Source organism: Pinus tabuliformis, chromosome 4_1, assembly GCF_031772625.1.
Source record: "Pinus tabuliformis cultivar Carrire ecotype Pingquan chromosome 4_1, CPIR1, whole genome shotgun sequence".
NCBI classification, from domain to species: Eukaryota; Viridiplantae; Streptophyta; class Pinopsida; order Pinales; family Pinaceae; genus Pinus; species Pinus tabuliformis.
Window position 1 is genome coordinate 256,412,449 of NC_142303.1, and position 22,424 is coordinate 256,434,872.

The following is a 22,424-nucleotide window of genomic DNA, read 5'->3' on the forward strand; positions in this document are numbered from 1 at the left end:
GAATTAAGCACCTCGTGCTTGGTACACTAGGATTGAAAACTATTTCACTAGGTTGGGATTCACTAAAAGTGAAGCAGATGTGAACCTTTACCATGTTTTGGTTGAAAGTAAATTATTGATTATAATATCATATGTCAATGATTTATTTCTAACCAGTGATGAGAAGTTGGTAAAATATTTCAAAGAGGATATTGCAAGATAATTCCAGATAAAGTACCTAGGTCTCATGCATTATTTCATTGGTATGGAAGTATGGCAAGGAGATGAGAAACTACTTGTCTCTCAGGGAAAGTATGCCAATGAGATACTGAATAAGTTCCACATGGAGAGAAACAAACCCATGGAGACTCCTCTAGCATGGAATTGGAGAAAGGAGGATGCTACTTCAGGGGCAGTGGAGGCTACTATTTACAGGCATCTTGTGGATTCACTTATGTATTTGGCGTACACATGACCAAACATATGTTTTTCAGTTAACCAACTTAGTCAAGAAATGGTTAATCCAACCAAACTCTATTGGAAGGCAGTTAAACCTTTGTTGAGATACCTTAGAGGCACCACTAAGTTTGGTCTTTGGTATAGATAGAGAGAGGGAGTGAAGCTACAAGGCTTCAAATATACAGATTGGGTAGGGAATACATCTGACAAGAAGAGCACATTAAGGAGAATCTTCTGTATTGGGTCAACAATAGTTTCTTGGTATAGCAGGAAGCAGAGAATAGTTGCACTCAGTTCAACAGAAACAGAGTACATAGTTGCTAGTCAAGAATTTTGTGAGGCTATCTAGATGAGGAAGATCCTTGTTGGGTTATTTTGTAAGTAAATGGTTCCTACCATGATTTACTATGATAATTAGAGCTATATCAAACTCTTTGAGAATCCATTTTTCATGATCGGTCCAAGCATATCAACATCAAGTATCACGATCTACGAGATTGTGCAGAAGAGAATCATGTTGCTTGAGTACATTCCTACAGAAGAACATGATGCATATAATTTGACAAAGGCATTGTCAATATGCAAATTCGAGTTTCATAGAGACATGATCAGGGTATCATATAATCCCTTTCTTGTTGAGAGGGAGTGTTGAAAATGCAACAAGAAAATCCTAATTTAATTTTGTCCTTGAATTAAATTGGGAAGAAAATTGTAATTCCACATCTCATGACAACCTGTATTAGTTAACTAAGTTAATTTGACTTAGTCGGATTTGTTAATTCGAGTTAAGGGTATAACTTGAGTCATGTAGAGTGTCTCCTACTTTATAGGAGCCCTGGTTGAGTTTATTTTGAGTTGTAATTAATTAATTCAGTTTAACTGAGTTAAAGTCAATTAAGCAAGTTCCAACTATTAGAAGAACTAGTGGGAGGTCTAGTAGTGTAGTTTTGCTTGCATTGTAGTGTGGTGCTGCCTGCAGTGATCAACCAGTAAACTGATGATTCACTAAAAAATAGCACATGCATGTTAGCTCTGAGAGTTACCCAGTTGATATTGGAGTTCAAGGATAGTGTACTATCTATTGTATAATCATCCGAATTGTACAGGTGGTGCATGCAATCGAAGGAAGGCCTATGAAGATTGCGCAATTCCAATTGAGGAATTTCCCTAATTAATAGGGGTTAATTGCCAAGGAAACAAAGCAAGGAAATAGGGACTTGGGAAAGAATAAAATTGGTTAAGTATTGGCCTAGGCTTGTCTAGGAAGTTGTGAGATAGATAGAGATAGTGCAAAGGTTTCTCGGGCTTGAGAAAAACATTATAATCTTCTCATATTTTTGAACTAATGCAATATACAAATAGGAGTGGGTTTTAGCTGTGGCTTTCCCTGGGAAATCATTGTGTAATGTGTTGATTGAATTCTTTCTCTTGTATTCTTCGTGATTTCATTATCATTTAATTGTTTTCGCTAATGAGTAGAGTATATTCAAGTCTATTGTTTTAGCATATTACAATTAGCAGTTTGATTCTACAAGGAATTTCTACATAAATGTCCAGTGTAATATCCATTGCACTTTACAAATTATTTTTATTAATAAATGCATAATTAAAATAAAAATATTTCTAAATATAGAAATGTGAAATATATACAAAATATAAATAATATCTATAAATTAAGATCCATTTGACCATATAAATTAAACTAAGTGCTACATGGAAAATTAGTCCATGCCACCACAGGTAGAAATTATGATCTCATAAATATTACATATTTATTTTTAAAAGTTAAACATTAAACTTGTACTGGCCGATGCTAAACTAATAGTTGTTAATAGGAAAATCCATTGCTATAGTCAAGCCTTGGCAAGGACTAATAAATTGATATATGAAGCTGAGAAGTTAATTGCCTACTCAGTTACAAGGACTTGCATAAATTTTGGTGGGTAGTAATCACTAGTAAGTCTACACATCTACATTTTTACTCGTACTTATTAAAGTGATGAAGAACACATAAATAATGGTGGGCAACAACTCATGATAAGTTTAATTATTTACATCTTATTCATAAAACTTGCATAAATTATGATGGACAATAACTAATGGTGAATATGTTATTTACCTAAATATGAGTTATTTTCATAGACTTATATTATGGGTGGTTTTCTTGCAAAGCTTTATAATAAAAATTCATTGCACAAATATCTAAAAATCATGACATGAATATTGCAACTATATCTATGAATATTTATCTATCTACTTATATGTATCATCAATACTATGCATGTTATATTAAAAAATAAATTAAAAAGGAAAAATAAAGCATGTGAAATAAATATACAAATATTATCAAGGTTTATTAAAAATAAAAATAAGAATATTTCTCTATATTGAGATCCTGAAATTTATATAAATATAAATAATAGTAATTTACAAAGTAATCACTTTAAATTGTTAAGTATAAATTTATTGAAAAATTAAACCAATGTAGATCTTAGTTGAGGATCTACTAAAAGCCTACATGAATCAAATCTCTCAAGATACAAACTTTCCCTCACACTTAACTCCCAAAAAAAAATTGCATTTGAAAAATTTTATTCTTTTGACACTTAGTACATCCCAAATTATTATATCTTATATATAATTAATTTTATATAACATAAAAAAATCAGAGAAAAATAATTACCACAAAAAAATATTTAATTTTATATCTAATTTCTGTTATATATATAGATATAATTTTGTAAGATATAACCTTAAAAAAAAACACTCATCACTATATTGATAAATTTAAAAATATCAACTTATATTAAATATAAAAAATAACAACTTTAAAATATCTCACAAAACCACTATAAATTAATATAAAGTTAAAAGCTTTGGAATAAAGCTGAAAAAGGTAGAGAAAGTAGCAATTTACCCACTTTTGTAATTATCCCAGGAACGATTTTTAATTGCCATAGACCGAGCTGGCCCGGCACCTCATTACAAACTTGATATGAGCTGGCCCGGCACCTCATTACAAACTTGGTTTGAGTCAGATTTTGGAAGAAACCAATTTGACAAAGAAATGGATGAGAATTTTGTTCACCTTTTGGATGCATTAGTTTTATTTCTATTTCTTATGGATTTTTTTGTTTATTGTTTTTAATAATTTGTTTTTATGGAAATTTAAGTATTATAATTTATTAAGTATGGTTTAATTATTTTAAAGTTTTTTTTTTGAATTTTAATTTTTTTTATTAAATTTTTGAATTTTTTATTATTTAAAATGTATTTTTGAATGTGTAAATTGATTTAAAGTTTTGGTATATTTAGATTATGTAAAATTATAATTTAAATTTGTAATTTTAATAAATTTTTTTTACTAATTTTATGACATTTCACAAAATATATATATATTCAAAAAAATTTCAAAATACAGAACAATTAAAGTACGACCAATTTCCACTTTTGCGCTATAGAAGATCGTTTGGTGAAGGAGGAGGGCACTTTACTCATTTCTTGAGTTTTCGTTTGTCATTGTTTATTTTTATTTGGGTTGTTATTATGTGGACATTTGCTTTATATTTTGGTTATTTAAATCGCTAAACAATGTGGTGGAGATATATGTCAAATAGTACCTATCTTTTTTTAGTAGCATATGTTTTAATATTCCTTCCACTTTTGAAAGGGAATAAAGATAAATAATAAAACATATATTAACTTTTCTAATATATAAAATCGGTGTTTTTTCCCTTAAAAAAACTGTGACCAATTTGTCAAATTAATTACACATAGAAGTGATAAAAGAAAAAATAAATATAATAATAAAAAAAGAACATTGAAGGAAGGCTCTTTGAGGGAAGCAGGATGTAGAACGAACGAGTAATTTGGTAGTTATGATGGACATTTCCTATAACAAGATTGACAACTTTTCTTAAAGAGATTGTGAGATGAACAAGTCATTTGGTAGTTGTGATGGACATTTCCTAGAACAAGATTGACAACTTTTCATAAAGAGATTGTGAGATGTTGATTTGTTGTTATCTAATTTTTTTCTTGAGCACTAAAAGCATATGTGATTGTTAAACTACTCCTAAACTAGGCTGGGCTATCATTGTAGGTCAAAATAGACTACTACAGGTGTGCTATAGGATTCCCTGTACTACTACAGGATGTCCTGAATTGCTACATGAAGTTGGCTAAGAGGGTTTGGAGGGAAAGAATGGTGAGATGAAGTGTTGGAATGGTGTATGAGAGTTGTGGAAAGTGTGGGGAAGGTGATCATCACCCTTGGCCAAGACCAGTACTCCAAGAAGGCCGGATTTGGTTAAGATGGATTGCTCATAGTGACCGAAAAATAAATGTTTAAAATATGGGTTGGCATGCGTCAACAGAATGTGGAGAAGACCTAAATGGAGTTGGTGAAAGGACTCCTCTCCTATAGATCAAAAAACCTACAATTACACATGTTCCTCTTTTCATTTGCAAATTATTATATGTCAATGTGGAAAAGATGAATTGAATTTGAGAAAGCTTAGCTAACTACTACTAAGAATTGGATCTATGAAATGAACTACATTCTATGATACAACAACCTTGAGAAGCAAAATAACAACAGTAAATATTTCCAAGAAATCATAAACAACTATCTAACTAATGTTGAAACTTGATCTATGCAATGAACAGGAGATCAAACTCTGTTTTTGGGCTATGAGAGTGGGGTCCTCTAATCATGATCCCAGGAGGGAGATGAGATAGGGTTCACTGTCACAAGATTTTTGATGTATTTTACTCCATTGGACTGCAACAGCTTAATCAATCTTCTAAGCTAGAAGGAACATGAATAAACTTAAAAAATTTATCAACATTCTAGACTAAGAATATAGATACGAGAGAGGAACTTCTACTGCTAGGGTTGGGCCCTAATCCAAGAGCTTTAGCCCTCTGAGTCAACTCAGTGCTAGATCAAAATAGAACTTCTGATTATCATTCAAAAAGTGTCAAATATATCATAAAATGATAGCCAAATGTGCTTCAACTTAATGGCCTCTTTGCTACAATAAAACTTTGTATCCTAATGAGTCTGTTAGCTTTCTTATTTATACAAAAATGGAGCTACCAAAAGCTTTGTAGAAAATAGGGATACATGGCTCCCTAACTCAAGAATAGGTGAGTCTAACTCTTCCTTAGCTTGCACTGGCTTGGCTGCTAATGAACTCAGTTTGCTTGGCTACCAATGACACCGAGCTGATGATTTAGAGTGGGAGATCTTCAACTAATTGGAGGAGTTAAGGAGGGAGACCACCTCCTAGAATCTCTCTTTCTTGTCTACTCTAAGTTCCTGCACTCAAATCAACTTAAAATTGCTTTAATTCCTACATTTAACACACATTAGACCACATGACATAGTAACACACATTTACTCCTCACACTAAGCATAATATAACAAAATTTTTAGATAAACGTGAGAAAAATATAATTTAATAAGCTGGAGGATGGCATTGTGACCCATGTAGTATGCCTATTGATAAGTCTCATCACATAGTAACAAAAAACAAGGTCTATATCATCCCTTACCTATACCCTCTCGTCCATGGGAACGCATTTCCATGAAATTTGTGGGACGTTTACCAACAACCAAGAAGGGACATGACTACCTATTTTTGGTAGTTGATAGATTCAACAAGATCGGTGTTTTGGTGCTCTATAAAAAGACCATCAATGCCAAGATAAGCAAACTTGTTCTTTGAACAAGTCTGGGTGCACTTTGGAATATCAGGGAGAGTTGTTTTAGATAGGGACACAAGATTTCTTAGTGCATTTTGGACTACATTGTGGGAGAATATGGAAATGAATTTGAAGAGGTCTACAACATTCCATCCACACAAAAAATGGGCAGACAAAAGTAGTTAATAGGATTTCAGCACATTTGTTTAGGGGTTATGATCAAAAACATATGATGACCTAGGATGTTAATTTGGTATATATACAACACTCTTTAACAAAGTAGTCCACACTTCTACTGGTGAGTCCCCATTTGAAACTTGCTTTGGATATTTACCACCTTCACCTTTGGATATGTTGGACATTAGATAAGCCAACGCTCCCTGTGTGTTTCGCGACATGGACTAACCGTCTCTCATGGATCCTTATTTCGGGTGATGCGATCGTTGACTAACACCTATGGGTTTTGGTCTAATGGAAATCGTGATTCCCAAAAATTGGTATTAGAGGCAGTACCTTCACTCAAAGCCTAGAAGCTTGAAGGTTGATCCTTAGAACACAAATGGAAAAGCCAGGGAAGAAAGCCCCCAATCCTCCTAGAGATATCTCTTCCTCAATCGTGAAAACTGAAGACAATTAAATTGGGAGGGTTCCATTGTTCAACGGAAAATATGATGTATGGATGGTAAGAATGAGAATTTTTTTAATGGCTCAAGGTGTTGGAGTATCAAAATTAGTGACTACTAATAGCATGATGGACGGTGAATCCAAGGAATACAATACAAGAGAAATGAAGACAATTTTGAATGTGATACCAAATTCTATAAAGGCCAATTTGGAAAAATGTCCATTAGCAAAATATATATGGGACAAACTTCATGACCTTCACTCAAAAGGAGCATTGACCATGACCTCTAGGCAAGAATATGATGGAAATCAAGAAGGAAATCGAGAACCCATCAAGGAAGCTGAAAATAAGAGTGATGACATCAAAGCCATAGAAGACCTAGAAGAAGAAGAAAGTAAAGAATACTTTGAAGAAGATCTCCTGACTAAACTTATAGCTGGTATGGAAGAGATTAACACTTTGAAAAAGTAAAATGAGGAACTTGAGAAGAAAGCGCAAGATGGTGGCTAGGAAAAGACAAGGAAGGAAGTTTACCTTTTCATGCTTCAAGAAAGAGATGAGGAGCTCACCAAGCTCAAGGAGGAATTTCATTAAAACAAAAGAAAGCATAATGAAGAAGTCATATCCATGACAAATCAAATGGATAAGGCAAAGAAAATGGAAGAAAATATGTCAAGCCACCTTGAACAAAGACTCAAGAGTTTAAACAAACTTGAAGCAGGGATTGGTCAATATAAGGAAGAGGTCTCCTCCCTTAGATCTCAACTAGAAGAAGCAAGGAAACAAGCACAAAGAGCTGAGAAGGTGATGGAAGCTTTGCCATTCATAGAAGGACAAGTTGATGAAGTAGAAAAGGAGAGAAACAGCATGACATATCAACTAAAAGAAAAGGATGATGACATCACCAAGTTAAGATCAAAAATCACTTCTCTTAAGGCCCAATCATGTGAAGCAACCAAGATGAAGCAAGAAATGGAGATCATTCTATCAAAGAAGGATGAAGAATGTAAGGAAATGAAGGAATAAATTGTCTTTCTTAAAAAGGAAGTTGACTTGCTGAATAAGAACTTGGAAAGTTCTCAAACCCTATATGACATCCTAAGTCATCAAAGGTATCCCCTTGATAAATCAGGTATTGGCTATGCAGGTGAATCCTCAAGCAAGAATGATAATGCTTCAAACAACAAGGATGTGAGGAAGCCAGAAATAAGTGTTGATGCTCCCAGTTCTAGCAAAGCCAAGGAGAAGAATCAAGACAACAATGGAAGGAATCCTACTCCAAGGAGACTTGTAGATGGTGTCAAGAATACAAAAGGAAATGAATATCATCAAAGAATCCCAAGGAAAAAATACCTTAGAAGTAGATCAGGGAAATCTTCATCTCCCAGGTACCAAAGTATATTTCTTGGTTATTGTTATTCTTGTACAAACTTTGGGCACATGGAATAATATTTTAGGGCATATCACAAAGACAAATATAATGGTCCTCGTCAATCTCCTAGAAACAATTTTTCAAGAAGAAGTCATGATCTCTCATTCATGAACAAGATGGAGTTCTTTTATTGCCATAACATTGGACATATGGCATGTGATTCTAACTTGACTTGGGTCCCTTAACAATCTAAAACCATGACAACCAAGCCAAAGAAGAAAGTTACACAAGTATGGAGAAGGAAACAAACTAAATATGAAAGTCTCTTGAACACTCCAGCCAACAACACATGCTATTGATATGATGAAGTCATCCTTGATATTCCAAGTGTTTGATAATGAGACTCTGCTAAAGGAGACCATGCATACTATTAGGGGGAACTTATGATTATTAATCATCCTTACAGAAGCTATATGTGAATGGGCCTTATGAATTATTGATGAGTCACACATGGACAATAATCTTTTGATAGATCATCTCTTGGGAGAAACTCCATTGAAGAACATGATTCCTTACTTATCCGATGGACTATTATTGAATATTTCTTCAACTTGATCACAAGGCAAGCAATCCTTCATGAGATAGAGGAGTTTATGCAAGAAGGGGAAGTTGGTTCATCACATGAAGAAATGAAAACACATATATCATGGACCACATTTCCAGAAGAAAGAGCACCATGACAGGGGGAGTAGCATGACAAGAAGCAACATGATAGGGGGAGTACTTGGGCACCCCATTTTGCATTGATATCAAAGGGGGAGAGAATGTGGGAAATGAAAGAATATTTCCATCAATGACAAAGGAGGATATTTTTATTCAAGGTTGTCATTGATATCAATATGGCATTGTTGGAGATGGAAAATATTCTTGTGATACATAACCCTAACCCTAGACTATGTTACCCTAACCCTAAAACTATGAAACCTTAACCCTAGCTTTAATAAACCATAGCCTTGTTGGAAAAAAAATACAAAATACTTGTCTCTACCAAAAACCCTAAATCCTTTGTGCATACCCTAAAAAGGATCCCTTCATATGAAGCCCCGAAAAAAAAAACCTAGACTACATGAAACCCTAGCTAATGCCCTAACCTAGAAACCTTAGCATATCTAATGAAATCCTAAATTCATATTATTTTTGTAAAACAAAGACCCATGAATATTAAAAGATGCAAAGAAAGTGCCCATAGACTAGACATACCAAATAAAATTTAATGAAGAACCCACATTGTTATAGACATATTTGGGCACTGCAACCCCAATCTCATATGTCCATAAACCAAGGGCTTCTAAGCCCCTAAAAGTGTTGTTTCATACCCTAAAGGAACAAGGTTAGCTGATTACATCATCTCCCAGAAGTTCTCCCTAAAAAACTACTCAGAACTGGTCAAAACTGGACCATACAAACTGCTTAGTGCTAAGGGTGCGATGCATCTCACCTGCCACATGCAAAAAGTGTGATGCATACTAAAAATCCCTTATGTAGGGTGCGATGAGCAAGAGTAGACAAATGGCAGAGGTAGTTGGCTAGGTGGAAACCCAGATAATCTTCTAGAAATTGCCCATTTGACACTTGCTTCTCTGAATTCGCCCAGGGATGAGTAAGAGATCATGAAATCTCCAAGTGGAACCAAGAACTATCAGAGGGATGACACTAATCAAAATCCCAGAAGCTGACTCACCCACCTGCAAATATCTATATATGGATCCCTCATCCTAGAGATCCAAGGGCTGGAATTTTGTATTTTGTAAGGAAGTGTTGTTGGTTTCTCTGTGCAACATTGTATTGTTGGGTGATCTAAGCTTTTCATTAGGTGAAGAGGGCTTTCATGCTGGGAGGATGGCGCTGGGTCAGACCAATGGGTTGTAATCCTCTCTTCCACTACTTCTATCAATAAAGTTATTTGAGTTTTCCTCCATATTCCTGTATATCTCTGAATCTTGTATTGTTATATGCATTTGTATGGTTAATATACATCTGATCCTATATTGTTTATGGTTATAGATCTCTATGCTTTGATGGTATTATGCTGCTTTGACTCTACAAGTGTTCTTTGAAGCGGGACAAGTAAGGAAGGAGTGGCGAAGCTCTGTCAAAGGAGAGAGGAAACAAGCAAGGAGCCAAGCAAAAGACTGAGGTTGGTACTCTCTATTTCTCTCTCATCTATCTCTCATAAAGGAAAACACAAGTAACTTTAGTTTGTTTGTTTCTAAGATAGCTACCCGTCTTAGTGGGACTAGCAGCTCTCAGTGGATACTAGTTTTCCCGATAACACATATATGCCAAATATAAGGCAGAGAAGAGAGAAAATATTTATATAATAAATAATAATAATTATCAATCAACTTTATTATCATGTCTCTTCTTCTAGTTTTTTTTGAAAGGTCAACTCAAACGTTATTATCATGGCTCCTTCAAAACTTAGCTCCACGTTGGATTCATTACACGTTGGCCCCTCCACAAAGTTATGTCTCACATTAAACTCATATAAAAACATGTGCTTCAATTCAGATTAAGTGTGTCTTGGTCAAAGAAGAGAATACATAATGCATAACATATCGTAGAGCATCACAAGACTTGAGTTATTCACCATTGAAAAGCTCGTATTATTTGTTGGAGATAAAACAAAACTCGGAATGTTGACGAAGAAATAAGATTTGAAGTGTGAACTCAGACAAGCTGACAAGAAAAATTCGGTGAAAGAATAATTCAAGAAACCATGAGGCAACATGTAGAGATTGAAAAAGGTTTTCACTAATATATTTTCTGAGTAAGTGATATGGTTAAAGGGTGATGTTCTGAGCACATTTTTTAGGTATATCGTTGCCCAGATTGAGGTGAATCAATGCTAAATTAGCTATGATATCCCTCCAGTCAAGCATAGTTCAAATATGCTTTTGGATATACATTTGGATGTTCGATTGAAGACCCCCTATTGTAGCTCAAATAGGTGGCAGTATTGTGTGAAGGCTCTAGAATCTTGGACCTCTGCCTGTCAATTGTGATCAAAACCAACATCCAGTGGAAGAAGTCCATACCTCAAACTTATAGCTTTACATTGCAGATTGGAGCTTTTACCTGTTGAAGAATTGTTGAAACTTGGACAACAATTCATACTTCACCTCATCTTAGTCTCAAGCTCAAACTGCATTGCAAACTCGTGCAAAGGAGCTCAGACCAATGATAATTATCACTACAACTAGGATACCACAGTTTCAGGGTTGCAGAAATTAGAGTCTCATGATTATAGAAAAGATTTATGTGGTGAATATCTTTCAAGTTCTTAAACAGCTACTTATGAATTAAAGCTCGAACCTATAATCATTTTGAAACAGTGAGTGTGGATAGTGAAGCATTTGGACTCTTGAATAGTCAATTATTTGGAACCTTGGATAGAGAAGTATTTGGTGTTTTTGACAATGAAGTATTTGACTGTGAAGAATATTCATTAGAGATACTTTGGGAAGCATCTTGGTTAGTTATCTTGCAAGCATCCTTGAAGAGAATCCTTGGAGCCCTACCTACCTATTTGGTGTCAAACCTTGAAGTAGTTATTGAAGAATAATTGTAGAACTTGAAGATCTTGGAGTTGTTTTGAAGACCATGATGCACTAGCCATAATGAGGTGACCTTGGAGATCTTTGTTTTGGGTATCATGGAGAACAATGGAGACACCTTTATGTGAAGAACAAGGTTGTCATTTTGAGAGACTGAATTCGGATATTCCACCGTGTTCACCTTTTTATTTGTCAATGTTTCGAGTCTAGACCAAGACTCGAAACGTCGACAAATAAAAAGATGAACACTGTGGAATATCTAAATTTAGTCTCTCAAAAACCACACCACAGAAATCTACAAACCAATAAGGTTGTCATTGATGATGTGACGTGGAGACTAAGTGAAGGCATAGTTGAAGATTGACAGGGCTCGTTGAAGAAGACATTAGGAGTCGTGAAGTATAACCAAATACATCTTGATGAAGTAAAGTGAGGGTTGGAGCCCAAGAGGTTGGAGTCTCAAAAATACAAGGTTGGTGCCTTGAAGGATAGGGTTGGAGCCCTAGAGGATCGGAGCCCTTAAGAAACCAGATTGGAGCCTGAACTAGATATAGGGTTGGAGCCCTTGAGGTTGGTGCCTCAAAATTGACAAGGTTGGAGCCTTGGAAGTCCAAGTCGATGCTTGGAAAATATAGGTTGGAGCCTAGGAGATTGAAGATCAGTATCTTCATTTAGGGTTGGAGCCTTACATATATTGTACTTGATATATTTTAAATAAGAAATTAATAAAAGAATTTATTCTTCTTGTTCATTTTATGTTCTAAATGTAAGTGATTTAACTAGTAAAAGTAACAATCGAAAATAAATACGGATTCACCCCCCCCCCCCACAATATTTCCAACAATTGGTATCAGAGCATAGGTCACGAGTTTGATGGACATTGGATAAGCCAACGCTCCCCGTTTGTTTTGTGACATGGACTAACCGCCTATTATGGATCCTTATCTCTGGCGATGTGATCATTGACTAACACCTGTGGGTTTTGGTCTAACGGAAATCGTGATTCCCAGAAGGATATTACATATGGGTAACAAGGAAGAGTAAGAGAGGATCTTACAAGAGATGTCTTGAGGGCTGAAAAAATTGTTGAGAAGATTAGACATATCCATATACATTTACAGGAGACATTGTAGAAGTCACAAGAAAAGTATAAGGTCAAGCATTACCAGCACAGAATAAACAATTTGTTCAAGGTGGGAGACGAAGTATGGTACAGTTGAACAAGAGAGGCTACAACGTCCTGAAAAGAATATCAAGGCTCTACTGTATGGTCCCTTTGAGATACTTGAAAAGGTGGGAGATAAATCTTAGAGATTCATTTTACCCCCATACATGTGTATTTACTCAATTGTGAATGCAAAGAATATGAAACTCTATGAGCCTTACATGTTAAATCATGAAGATCCATGTTGGAAACCTTCCAGGAGCATTTTAAGGCATCAAACGACATTTTTTTGGGGTAAATACTAAAACTTTGTCACTTTAGCGATGCACCTTTTTTTTTCTATTCTACACACAGAGACCTTTCCAACAGCTAAAGAATCACCTCAATGAAAGTTCGTATGCAAAAGTTATGTCACTTGAAATTTGACCTTTCTATTTTGGCCACCATAATTCGAGAGGATGTCATGCATCCCCAAATATTTATGGAAAATGGGCTAGCCACATGACCATGATGAAGAAGACTCTAGAATACTTCATAATGTAACTTTGTTTAAGAGTTGAGGGAGGCAAACCTAACCACTAGTAGGTTATTAAGTAGCGTTATTACCGAGCCACTACGAGGAAAATAGGTTTTATTCTTTCGAGTGCATTTTGTTCCATAGATGAATAGAGTAGCCAAGAGGGATAGGAAGAGAGCACACAAAGAGGATTTGTGCAATATAGTAGCCCACGGGCCATAGGCCTTACTTCTTTGTACTTGTAGCCATTTTCTGATCTGATAATGAGATCTAAGAAACTTATTAAGGTATTACATACTCATGTGCATGGATACGCCTATGTTATGTTGGGAAATGGATCAATAAGATTGCGAAATACATAGACAATGAAGAAGTAAAGAAGCATAATAGACAACACACATAAACACAACAAGTTTAATATGGAGTTCACCCAAAACTCCTGGGCTACATCTCCTGGTCTAGCCTTCAATGGTGGCCTCTCTATTATGTCTTTAGAAGTAGAGTCTTACAACAGTGAGCTCAAATTGAACCTCACACAACAGATACAAAAAAATAAGGCTTTACTTGGATCCCCCAAGTCTCTTTTGAGTACACTGACTCTCTGTCTCTATTTTATCTCTGTCTAAGCACTGCTTGCTCTGTTTGTTGTCAATTTGTGGCTTTAAATCCAATCGGCGATGTCTGTTCGTTTCACCTTCTCGGCTTTCTGTCTTCCCGGTCTTCGTCCGCTCGAATCCCCCTTTTGGGCATTAAATAATCATTGCTAACGTTTTTAGGGGAGGTGGCCACACAACGGAAGAGTGCATCGAGCCTTTGAAATCCCTGAAATGGCCATTCTCTGTTTACATAGAGAAATACATTCAAAACTATGAAACTCCGCCAAATTACTGTTTATCAGACGTGAAACATTATGAATTCACCTTATAACTCCTATCGGATCTGCCTATATATCACATCACATCTCCACTGTTGATCTGGGAGATCCAAATCCAATGGTTGTGGTTCATTTCGGGCGGCCCTTTCGTACAGGGGTTAACCACTCAATAAGAGTGGTTTTCACTCTCCTCAGCCTGGACACATTGCAGCCAATGTATGGGCTCAAGCGGAGCCCGACCCAAACCACTTACCACTTTGTTCCTCCCGAAATCCCACTTGTTTCATGGACTTCCTTTTGTATTTTGAAAATACATAAAAACACTAAAAATCCCATAAAAGTGGCTTTGGGCGGGTTTGAAATATTATTCATTTTCATTCCCAAACCCCCTTCGTGTCCGGGTTTCATCGCATCGGCGCTTCCCTTCGCATTTCGTTTAATGAACGAAACATGCGAAAATACATTAAAAATGACAATTGACGGATTTCAAATCTTATGAAATAGCATTTATATTCCCATCAGGTTCGGCTAATCGCATCGCATATACATATGTGCATATAGCCCCTCTCCATTGTGTTTGCCGATTGCGATATCGCAATGCGATTGATCGCAATCGCATATCACGATAACCCAGGGCCATTTGGTGAGCGCTCTATTCGTATTTGCCGACTACGATTCTGCGATGAAATGTGGGCCGTCGATCTGCGCACTTGATCGACGATCCTCATTGACTCCGCCGATTACCATCGCAAGTTTTATGTGGTGTGCTCTGATTTCCTCCACCTGTCACCGCCGATTTGTGATTTGGCGATCGGATCTGAACCATTGATCGGCTAGATCCAACGGCTCTTGTGCATTCACTATTCAAGCCTATGATAAGCCTATTTTCCACTGTTTCTTGGTGTTTCTGGCTGCCGATAGTGTTTTCCATTGTTTTATGAAGGTTTTCCCATGCGATAATTTTGATCTTTTGAATGATTTTGAAGACTTAGAGAGTATTCTAGGATTCATTTGGATCACACCTTCCCACTGAAAAGGATTTTGGACCATGAAAAGTTGGTTTTCAAGCATCGATCAAGTGAGGATACAGCTTCCTCACTTGCCCAATTTCCATCCATCGTGCACTGCTTGGTTTTGAACCTTTGAGTCCGATTCTAAGGTACTCAACATCCCCTCTGTGTGTAGTTCTCACCTTCCTGTCCATAACTGTATCTTCCTACAACTCATTAAGATATTTAGGCAACAGATCATCAACAGAAGGCAAATGACTTTTCTCTTCGGGGTCTTCAATCAATGAAGGTTCAAATAGTCTCAAGTTCTCTGCATTAACTACTGAATAGATGTGCATGTAAGCTAGCAAATCAAGGCGAAAAGAATTCTCACCAATTTTTTCAAGTATCTTGAAAGGCCCATACCTTATTGGCTTCAACTTCTTTCCTCCACCTTGCATTTTGTCTTTGCTGATGTACAGCCAGACTTGGTCACCAACTTGGAAGCTATGTTCAATTCGATGCTTATCATGCCTTGCTTTGTACATGGTTTGGCTCTTTTTCAGCTATTCCTGCACTGCCTGGTGAATTTCTTGGATCTGTTCAATGAACTTAGTTACTTTGTCCACATCACTGTGTCCATCAACTGTTATGTCTTTACTAAAGACAAAATCCAAGGGAGACCTTGGTATGAAACCAAAACAAGTCTCAAAAGGAGATCTATGTGTAGAAGAATGTTTAGCACGGTTGTAAGCATGTTGCACATAACATAAATGTTCATCCCAAAGCTTGGGATGCTTGCTGCAATAGCCCCTGAGCAATTGGATCATTGTCTTGTTGACCACCTTTATTTGGCCATCTATTTGTGGATGAAAGGATGTGCTCTTCTTTAGTCTAGTGTCCATCAATTCCCACAGACTTGACCAAAACCTCCCAACAAATCGGGAATCTCGATCAGATATTATGGAAGTGGGTAACCCAAAATGCACCCAAACATGTTGAAAGAACAACTTTGATGTTTGTTCAGTTGTAATCTGCTCGTTACAAGGTATTAAAATACACATTTTGTTGAACCTGTCCACAATAACATATAAATAGTCATGACCTTTTCTAGAATTTGGCAGTCCCCCAACAAAGTCCATGGAAACACTTTCCCAAGGATGAGAAGGAACTGGAAGTGGAGTGTACAAGCCTAGTTTTCTATTGTTTGGCTTGCTTTTAGCACACATGGTATACCCTTTAATATATCTAGAAACTGTTTCATGCATTCTTGGCCAATAGCAGAATCTTTGCAGTTGTGCAACTATTTTGCTTACACCAAAATGACCTGATATTAGAAAAGTGTGTGCTTCTCGGATTATATTAACTCTTTCAGTTTGAGTAATTCATAACTTCCCCAAATGATACAAGAGTTGGTCCTTAATATGATAATTCAATTCTTCTACTTGTTTTCCATGACTTAAAGTTGCATATACATCTTTAAAATCTACATCTTGAGCATATTGTTCAATGTAGCTTTCATGCAATACTAAATTATGCTTCAGTATAGTAGAAGCATTTATGGTTGGTCTAGACAACATATCTACAACTTTATTGTGTATGCCTTTCTTATATCTAATGACTAGATGAAACTGTTGTGGAAACCCCATCCACCTATAGTGTCTTGATTGCCGCAACTTAGTTTGTGAGTGTAAATATTGAAGTGGTTGATGATCAATATGTATAAATGTTTCTTTACCCAATAGGTAATGTTTCCACTTTTTCACACTCTGCACTAATGCATACAATTCTTTATCATATGTGGGATTATTAACTACTGCAGAATTAAATGTCTCATAATGATAACATATGGGTTTACCATGTTGCATCAACATTGCTCCCATGGCATAGTCACTGGCATCTGTTTCAATCTTAAATGGTCTTTGAAGATCTAGAAATGCTAGTACCGATGCTGTACTAATCTTTTCTTTCAAGGTGTCGAAGGCTTTCTGTTGTTTGCCTCCCCACTAAAACACCTTGTTCAATCCTGTTAAAGCATGTAAGGGAGTTGCAATTAAGGAAAAGTTAGCAATAAACTTTCTCCAATATTGTGCTACCCCTAGGAAGCTCCTAACTTTTGTAGTAGATTTGGGTTTAGGCCAGTTCATAATGACTTCGACCTTAGAGGGGTCTATCTTCAATTCACCACCCCCTACAATATGACCCAAATAATTCAAAGATGTTTTACCAAATTCACATTTTGATAACTTAACATAGAGATTTTCTTTTTTTTAAACATCTAGAGTCTGCTTTACATGCTTCAAATGTTCTTCCCATGTTTTTATTGAAAACAAGGATGTCATCTAAATATACAATTACAAAATCATCAATAAAAGGTCAGAGTATAGCATTCATAACTCTCATAAAAGTGGCAGGAGCATTAGTTAAGCCAAAAGGCATAACTAGCCATTCATACAGCCCCTGCTTTGCTTTGAAAGAAGTCTTCCATGCATCTTGTTCTGCAACTCTGACCTAATGGTAGCCACTATGCAACTCCAACTTGGAAAAGTAAACAACTTCTTTCAACTAATCTAATAGATCATCTATGCGAGGAAGAGGATAACGATTCTTGATCATTATTTTATTTAGTTCTTTTTAATCAATGCACATCCTCCACGAACCATCTTTCTTTCTCACCAACACGATTGGAGATCCACATGGTGATGTGCTTGGCCTTATGAGCCCTTTCTCGAGTAGCTCTTGTACCTGCTTCTTGATCTCTGCATTCTCTAAAGCGGATAACCTATACATTCCGATGTTAGGCAATGGAGCATCTTGCTGCAAATGAATATCATGTACAATTTCCCTTTTGGGTGGCAAACCTTTAGGTTCTTGAAATAAGATATCATATTCTGAAACAAATTTTTCTAAATCAGCTTTCTGTTTAGCATCACAGCCCTCAAATACATTGGTTTTATCAGGTTTCTTTTCCTTTACAACCATTAGTAAAAATTGCTTGCATGAATTTACAATTCTTTTCATCTGCCCTGAGTTTATGAGAGTATAATTATTTTTGAGTTGATGAGCTCTTACAATATATTCTATTCCATCTTTTGTGAGTTGATACTTATTTTCAGCTCTATAGAAAATGGCTTTTCTATCATACAAGTAAGGACTTCCTAAAACAATTCCACATATATCCAAGGGAACGATATCTAACTCAACCTCATCTACAAATGCTGACCCAAAAGCAAACCTAAGTTTACATTGTATAGTCACTTGTAGCTTTGCTTTATCACATACCCAACCTAATGGATATGGCTTCTTGTGAGGTGTGGTTAGTAGTCCCAACTTCTTTACAATTGCTTTAGAAATCAAGTTTACTTGTGAACCACTATCAAATAAAGTATCAATCTTTTGATGCTTGGAAATAACTCTAATATGAAAAAGCTCATGTCTTTTGCTCTCATTTTCTTTATTATCATTAGATTGTGCAGAATTACTAGTAGATGCTTCAGAATTTTTACCTTTTATACTTGTAGTTTTGGTTGTTGTTTCATCACCTAAGTCTGACCCCAAATCTTTCTGAATAGTAGCAGTATTCTTCTTCTTACCATTGAGTTTTCTTGGGTTTCAGTTCTAGATGCAATGACCAAAAATGTTCATCATCATGTCCATCCTTCTTGAAGTGAGTGCATGAAGGTTTGTCTTTTTGTACAACGTTTACCTTCCTCTCTTTCCATTTCTACTTCCTCTTTTCCTTGTTTTTGCTTGCAATGGGTTTTGATGATCCCCCAATCTCTGGGTTCACATTCTTGCCTCTAGCCTCTAGATATGTAGCCTAAAATGATACCTCATCTATGCTAGTAGGGTTAAACATGAGAATGGTGTGCCTCAAATAGCTGTGTAGACCACCTATATACTTCAGCAAAGTTTCAGGTGAGTCTAGAGAAATGCCTATAATTAAAGCTCTTTTTCTAAATTCCTGGGTATAGCTTTGTACACTTTGCCCCTTTAATTGGCAAAGAGTTTTCCAACTCATCATGGCTTGCTGCATATAAGCTAGTGGATAGAACTGTTTTTTAATGGCAGAAACAAATTCACTCCAGGTAGAAAGAATTTTACCATGCTTCTTCAAATCAGCTTGGGTCCTGCCTTCCCACCACACTAGGGCAGTTCCTCCAAGGCAAAGGCTGGCCAGCTGAATCTTTCTCCTTTCTGAATTGATGTTCTACACCTTGCAATATAAATCAATCTATCTAATCCAGTTATCTATCTTTTCTACATTTAATTCTCCATCATATATTGGCAAATCAAATTTTACATCTAATTTAATCAAAGGGCTAGAAGGAGGTGTTGTTAGAGGAAGCTCTTTTCCTTTCCCTTTGCCTTCAGAATGGCCATCTAGAAGAGGTTCTTTTGTTCCTTTGTCTTGTTTGGAGGTTGAAGTATCTTCACCTCTACCTTTCTTAAATTCTCGATACATCTCTTCTACCATGGTTCTCATGGTCATGAAACTGTCCATGAATTGAGAGTCTAACTCTGAGGGAATTTCTTCTATCATTTCCTTCCTAGGATAGACTCTTCCAATTTTTGGGTTAGTCTCAACCAATTCTCCTTCTCCTAATTTGAGCTTTGCCCTAGTTAGCATTCAACAATCCAGCACAATCTTGTCTAACCTTAGCAAACCTAAAGCTCTAATACCACTTGATCTGATAATGAGATCTAAGACATTTATTAAGGTATTACAGACTCATGTGCATGGATATGCCTATGTTATTTTGTGCAATGGATCGATAAGATTGCGAAATACATAGACAATGAAGCAGTAAAGAAGCATAATAGACAACACACATAAACACAGCAAGTTTAATATGGAGTTCACCCAAAACTCCTGGGCTACATCTCCTGGTCCAACCTTCAGTGGTGGCTTCTCTATTATGTCTTTAGAAGCAGAGTTTTACAATAGTGAGCTCAAATTGAACCTCACACAACAGATACAAAACAATAAGGCTTTACCTGGATCCCCCAAGTCTCTTTTGAGTACGCAGACTCTCCTCACTGACTCTTTGTCTCTGTTTGATCTCTGTCTCAGCACTACTTGCTCTGTTTGCTATCAATCAATGGCTTTAAAGCCAATCGGTGTTGTCTATTTGTTTCACCTTCTTGGCTTTCTGTCTTCTCGGCCTCTGTCCGCTCGAATCCCCCTTCTGGGCGTTAAATAATCATTGCTAACATTTTTAGGGGAGGTGGCCACCTGTTCTGCAACGAATGAGTGCATCGGGCCTTTGAAATCACTGAAATGGCCATTCTCTGTTTACACAGAGAAATACATTCAAAACTATGAAACTTTGCCAAATTATTGTTTATCGGATGTGAAACATTATGAATTCGCCTTATAATTCCTATCGAATCTGCCTGTATATCACATCACATCTCCACCGTTGATTTGGAAGATCCAGATCCAACGGTTGTGGTCAATTTCGGGTGGCCCTTTTGTATGGGGGTTAACCACCCGATAAGGATGGCTTTCTCTCTCCTCAACCTGGACACATGGCAGCCAATGTATGGGCTCGGGCGGAGCCCAGCCCAAACCACTTACCTCTTTGTTCCTCCGAAATCCCACTTGTTTCATGGATTTCCTTTTGTATTTTGAAAATACGTAAAAACACTAAAAATCCCATAAAAATGGTTTTGGGTAGGTTTGAAATATTATTCATTTTCATTCCCAAACCCCCTTCGAGTCCGAGTTTCATCACATCGATGCTTCCCTTCGCATTTCATTTAATGAACGAAACATGCAAAAATACATTAAAAATGGCAATTGACGGACTTCAAATCTTATGAAATAATGTTTATATTCCCATCGGGTCTGGCTAATCGCATCGCATATACGTATGTGCATATAGCCCCGCTCTATTGTGTTTGTCAATTGCGATATCGCGATGCGATTGATCGCAATCGCATATCGCGATAACCTCGGGCCATTTGGTGAGCGCTCTATTCGTATTCGCTGACTGTGATTCTGCGATGCAATGTGGGCCGTCGATCTGCGCTTGATCGACGGTCCTCGTTGACTCCATCGATCACCATCGCAAGTTTTATGTGGTGTGCTCCGATTTCCTTCGCTTTTCACTGCCGATTTGTGATTTGTCGATCAACGGTCCAGATCTGACGACTCTTGTGCATTCACTGTTCAAGCCTCTGATAAGCCTATTTTCCACTGTTTCTTGGTGTTTTTGGCTGCCGATAGTGTTTTCCGTTGTTTTATGAAGGTTTGCCCATGGGATAATTTTGATCTTTTGAATGATTTTGAAGACTTAGAGAGTATTCTAGGATTCCATTTGGATTCAGAGAAAGAGAGTAGAGGGGCCTCACCTTCCAACTGAGTTTTCTCCCAAAATATCTTCTCAAGTCACATCTTGTGTCAACTTGCCGTTTCTGAGATTTTAATTCATTGTTCTCTATTTTCGATATAATTGTAATTTGCATGTATACACAATAAAGAATAATTTACAAATTTAAAAATATAAAAAGCATTAAACGCTCATAGCGTAGATTTCATATTTTAAATAATAATTCATCATATTCGTTGTGACGAACTACCAAGTGGAATATCCAAAATAGTTTATAGATAAGGACATATTGAGAATTTTACCGAATTCTATTTACCGTAAATCCATTGTTCATAGAAATCATGTTTTGCAATGCAACTAGACATAACTTTAACCATACCTTTATTGTGTAGAGATCAAAGGCCCTAGCCTTTGATGACACCTCATCATATTTTCTCTAGAGACAACAAGGGTATTCGCTTCTTCATCTCCACCTTTAGGAAAAATAGAACTAGCTTGTACATATAATTCAAATCCGAACTCCCATTAGCAATACCATTTCTCCTTGAACCATCCTACAAGTTTCCTTTTCAAATGTAGTAGTTACACCTACATCACTCACCTTACTTATAGATACCAGGTTTCTAGCTAGCCATTAAATGTGTAGAACACCAAGGACTGTTCTAACCCTTCCATCTTTGAGCATCAAATTTAAGTTCATTTCCAAGGAAAACATCACCTCCATCATACCTTTCATACTCACAAAACTACTTCCTATGTGGAGTCATATGAAAGAAGCACCTA